Raw genomic sequence first — 5,263 nt, forward strand, 5'->3', positions numbered from 1 at the left:
GCCAAGGGAGGAGGTGGGAGCCCTACCCAGCCTGCCTTTGACATTCTCAGGAAGCTCAGACTACATTTCTCTTCCTGGTGTGCTGCCCCGTGACTTTCTAGGGTCAGAGCTCAGAGGCAGCCCCTGAAAGTAAGAGCCTCAGTAGAAGTTTCTAGGGCCTCTTCTGAAGTGCTTGGAAGACGTTTGCTATCAGGTCCCTGTTAAGCAAGTGTGCTATACTGGATGTTGTGGTGCATGACTGTATTTCAGGGGTTGGGGGGAAGTTCGAGTGAGAGGGAGCAAACGTTTAAGGCCAGTTTGAGCTACATAGTAAGGCTTTATTTGCATAAGAAGGTGTCAAACTTGCATTTGTTCATTGGTTTACCATCCACAGAGTAACAAAGCTCTCACAGAGGTGGACAGCCTCTTCCCTTTCTTTACCCATGATAGACCTCTTTACTGTATCCCCACTCACGCTCCACAAATAAAGGATGCTTTTATTCAAACAAAACAACAACATAAAAAAAAAAAAAAAAAAAACCCTTTTTAGTGTCTACAAGAGAAAAATACTAAAAATTAGAGGACTCATCTCAAGCAAACCAATACAGACAAAAACCTCACGGCAAGTAATGGGTTAAAGCAAGACAAAGTTTTGTTACTCAGTCAACAAATAAAAGCTTTTTTTGGGGATGCAGCAAACATTTATTGATGGTATTTAAGAGGGTAGGGAGGGCTCCCTAGGCCCCTCCTGTTGTTATGGGGTTTGGGATGAAAATTGTGAGGAGATGCTCAGTGTGGGGGACAGGGACTCCTCAGCAACCAAGGGCCTCTGTCTTGCTCTCAGTGTCCTTGCTGGGGTGGGTGGTCCAGGGTTTCTTACTCCTTGGAGGCCATGTAGGCCATGAGGTCCACAACCCTGTTGTTGTAGCCGTATTCTTTGTCATACCAGGAAATGAGCTTTACAAAGTTGTTATTGAGAGCAATGCCAGCCCCAGCATCAAAGGTGGAAGAGTGGGAGTTGCTGTTGAAGTCACAGGAGACAACCTGGTCCTCAGTGTAGCCCAGGATGCCCTTCAGTGGGCCCTCAGATGCCTGCTTCACCACCTTCTTGACGTTATCATACTTGGCAGGTTTCTCCAGGCGGCATGTCAGATCCACAACAGACACACTGGGGGTAGGAACACGGAAGGCCATGCCAGTAAGCTTCCCGTTCAGCTCTGGGATGATTTTACCCACAGCCTTGGCAGCACCAGTGGATGCAGGGATGATGTTCTGGGCAGCCCCATGGTCGTCATGCCATAGCTTTCCAGAGGGATCATCCACAGTCTTCTGAGTGACAGTGACTACATGGACTGTGGTCATGAGCCCTTCCACAATGCCAAAGTTGTCATGGATGACCTTGGCCAGGGGGGCTAAGCAGTTGGTAGTGCAGGAAACATTGTTGACAATCCTGAGTGAGTTGTCATATTTCTCGTGGTTCACACTCATCACAAACATGGGGGCATCAGCAGAAGGGGTGGAGATGATGACACTTTTGGCCCCACCCTTCAAGTGGGACCCAGCCTTCTCCATGGTGGTGAGGACGCCAGTAGACTCCATGACGTACTCAGCACCAGCATCACCCCATTTGATGTTAGCAGGATCTCGTTCCTGGAAGATGGTGATGGGCTTCCCATTGATGACAAGCTTCCCATTCTCAGCCTTGACTGTGCCATTGAACTTGCCATGGGTGGAGTCATACTGAAACATGTAGACCATGTAGTTGAGGTCAATGAAGGGGTCATTGATGGCACTTGAGTAGGATTGGCACACATCTTAATGCCTAGCAGGATCTTCCCCGAAATGTTCCTGACCCCTTCCCTGCCATTGCTATTGAGGAGAAATAGAAGGGATGGCCCATTCAGCCTCCTAAGACCACATGATGACCCATGGCTCACTCATTTAACAAATATCTACTGCTCCTGGCCTCAGGCAAAGCTACATGCTGGTTGGGAAACTCCAGAACCAGGCTTGGGAAAGCTCAGAGCAATGCTGCGGCCATTGGTGTGTTGGGTCAGACTACCCTGGTCTCCTGCCCTGACTCCCTTTCTTTCTAAGCCTTGTTTCTGTAAGCTAGTATAGGCAGAGAGTGTAAACTGGGGTGGCTTTGTCTAAGCTCAGCTGCTGGCATCCTCCCTCCTGACTTATCTCCGCTTCCCATAAATGGGTATCTCTGATGTTCCCGTCGCTGCTCTATGTCCTTTGGCTAGAAGGATCGTTCCACGTCTTCATTCATGCTTAAGGAACAGATTTCCATTCCATCTGCTCTGTCAAGGCATCCTGAATTCTCAGAAACAAAACAAAGTTTCCATATTCTCAATGTACACTTTAAACATTGTATCCTTCCATTTATCCAGCAAATGTGAACTGAGTGCCAAACTTCAGTTTGTCGAAGACCAAGTCATCGGTGACCCAGGGCAATTGCATGTTTGACCACCATTCTCTTTCCCCTAAGCCACCATGTGGTGAACGAGGAGGGCCTATTTTGCAGATCTGGTAAGTGTCTCAATCAGGATAATATACATGAGACCTGCTACTTGCAGCCACTAGATCTGTAAGAGTGGGAATACAAGAGCCTTCTTCAAAACTGGGAAAGCTTGCCCTCCTACCCCGGTTCATTATCCACCTCTCAGTTCAATGCCTTTCTATTTATTACCTGTCTGCCACTGGGAGCCAAGGCAGGGAGAAAAATTTCCTGAGAGTTTCCAGAGAAAAGAAACAAAGAAAAGAAACCTTGGCTGTACGGTAGGAGCTAATGAAATATTTCCACTCGAAAACTTGATGAGCTATGGAGGCCTGTAATAACCCTACACAGACAGGCACACACCTGGGGCTTCCTGACCATCCCAACTGTTGGGTAAGGCTGGCAGACAGGCCCTTGGGAGAAATGGTACCTCCTGGATTTTTTTTTTTAGGAGAGCATTAGCAAGGATTTATGCTTCTGCTCCAGCCCCCACTCACCTCTAACATTTGGAGAAGACATCACACAGGCAGCCAAAGCCCCAGGGAAATAGCAGCAGAACGGGGGAAAGACAGAGAGCTCAGTGACAGGTGACCAGCCCCCTCCCTGGAGGTTTTCTTACACACACACACACACACACACACACACACACACACACACACACTCCTTTGCCATTTGAGGCAGAGCCAGGAAACAAAAGAGCATTCGGCAAGTGACTGAAATGCTACAATCCCAGGATCACACTATCAGTCTGTGCTTAGAGGCAGAGAACTGGGTGGAGCCTCCCTGGAAACCACGAGGTTGGCATAAGTCAGAGGTCACTGGTGTGCCTGCTCTTTCTGAGCTGTCTGCTCAACAGGAGAAGGTGTGCACACTCCCATGCACATCCATGCAGTCAAGAGGGACATTTCGCCAGAGCTACTCTTAACTCTGGTATCACCTTGCTAACAACCTCCAAAGCAATTCAACTTCTCCCGCAAAGACTTCCCAGAAGAGTTTCTAGTGTGTGAATGAATGAATGAATGAATGGTACTCAAGGGAAATATGCTTCAATGAAAGGAGCATAGTACACATCAGGAGAGGACCCAAACAAAAGCCGGAAACACTGAGGTGTCTGACGTTGCTTACACAGAGGCAAAGTACAGGAAGCTGCCTAGACCTGACATCACGTCTTCAGCCAGTACAGGATCCATGCGCAGAGGAACAGCCCCAAACAACAAAGCGTGGGCAACAGGGCCCCAGCAACAGCTCAGCACAGGGGCTTCCAGAGTGTGTGGGTATTTAAAGCTGGCACTGAAGATACCGGGGAGAGTCGGGGCAGCACAGCCACCGGTGGCCATGAAGCTTCCTCCTCTAGGCAGCAGGACAACCAGGACCCTCCTCACTGGCTGGACTCAGAACCGCCCACCGAGAGTGGAGGGATTTCCCCCTTAATGTCTTGATAGAGACCGGCTAATGTAAAGCTTTCCAACATAAGCTTGTTTTTCTGTTCCTTCTTTCTGACCTTGGCATTTTCTTTCTCCATTCCTTGGCTCGGCGCTGTCCTGTGGCCAGGTTTGCCTCTCATTTGTCAATGTTATTATTGAATTTTCAAATGCCAGTAGAACACATAAATCAATGGGTTTCTTCTCCCTACTGGCATATCCCTGCCACATGTGGTCATTCATTTTTTTAATAAGTCCTCCTCTCCTTTCACCCATTTATAAAAATGCATCTTGTTCCTCCGCCACCGTCCATCACTGGCTGAGCCCGGCTATTTGTTGCCCCTCCGTGCTTATTCATCAACGTTTTCAAAAGCAAAATCACTCTTCGCCTCCTGCTCTTATTGTACCATCAATCTTGACCAGGGGATCAATAAACTTCGCTTTTGCAATTTTCCCCCCCTCCGGAGCTGACTCTCTCCAAAGTGCGGTCTTTTTATTTACATTTTTAACTGATCGTCAGCTGGGGGGGTGGGGGTGGGGGGAGGAAGAGGGGACGGCAGCAGTGTCAGGGAAGCAAAAGGCTTTCATTTACTCTCGAGGCAGCAATAACCATCCATGCATCGGTCATTTAACACGGTAACCCAACGAAATTGATACTCGGGCTCTTCCCTGCTCTGGGTCCACTCGCGTAAATCATAACCCAGGCAAACAAAAGCTGGGCCCAGCAAGAGTGTCTGCCAGACAGGCAGACAAGGAGGAAGGCAGAGGCAGAGGGACTCACCCACTCCAAGCCTTGTTGGGAGAGAGATGCACGGTGACGTCTCAGAATTCCTCTGCTGTGTGGTTTTGTTTTTTATTTTTTTTGCTCAGGGAAAATTAAATGGAAGGACACCGAAGTGTGGGGTCAGAGGAACGAAGGCTGAGTTGAAGAGCAGCAGACATGTAAAACTGACCCGGCAAGTAAGCCTGGAGCTGACTGGCTGATTAAGTCTCTAGACCTATGGACACATAGGCTTATGGGCCTCTTGCTGTTGTTGATGCTTCCAGCAAGGAGGAGTGGGTAAGAATTACAAAGCTACGTGGATGTGAGTGAGTTGCCTCTGAAAGTCAAAGAGACTTCTTTTTCCTCTTCTCTTCCGCCTGTGTTTAATAAACACTTACCCAAGGCTAAACTAGAACAATACAAATAGTAATAGTAATTAAAAAAAAAACCCTACTATTCATGTTGTTATTCATTTCCCTTGTATTGTAGTACCTCAAAGCTTCCGGGGAGTGTGTCTGTTAACCTAGTCACAAACCTTGCAAGAAGGCTATAAGGCCCTGAAGGGATGATACTATTGTCCTTCTCACTGCCAGTTTT

The 5,263-nt window shown here is 48.1% G+C and overlaps 1 pseudogene; it reads right to left on the reverse strand.

Moving 5' to 3' along the window:
* Nucleotides 1-824: 824 nt before the first annotated feature.
* On the reverse strand, nucleotides 825-1,765 carry LOC117721598 (glyceraldehyde-3-phosphate dehydrogenase pseudogene; annotated as a pseudogene).
* Nucleotides 1,766-5,263: the final 3,498 nt, after the last annotated feature.

This window comes from Arvicanthis niloticus, chromosome 16 (genome assembly GCF_011762505.2).
Source record: "Arvicanthis niloticus isolate mArvNil1 chromosome 16, mArvNil1.pat.X, whole genome shotgun sequence".
In the NCBI taxonomy this organism is placed as follows: domain Eukaryota; kingdom Metazoa; phylum Chordata; class Mammalia; order Rodentia; family Muridae; genus Arvicanthis; species Arvicanthis niloticus.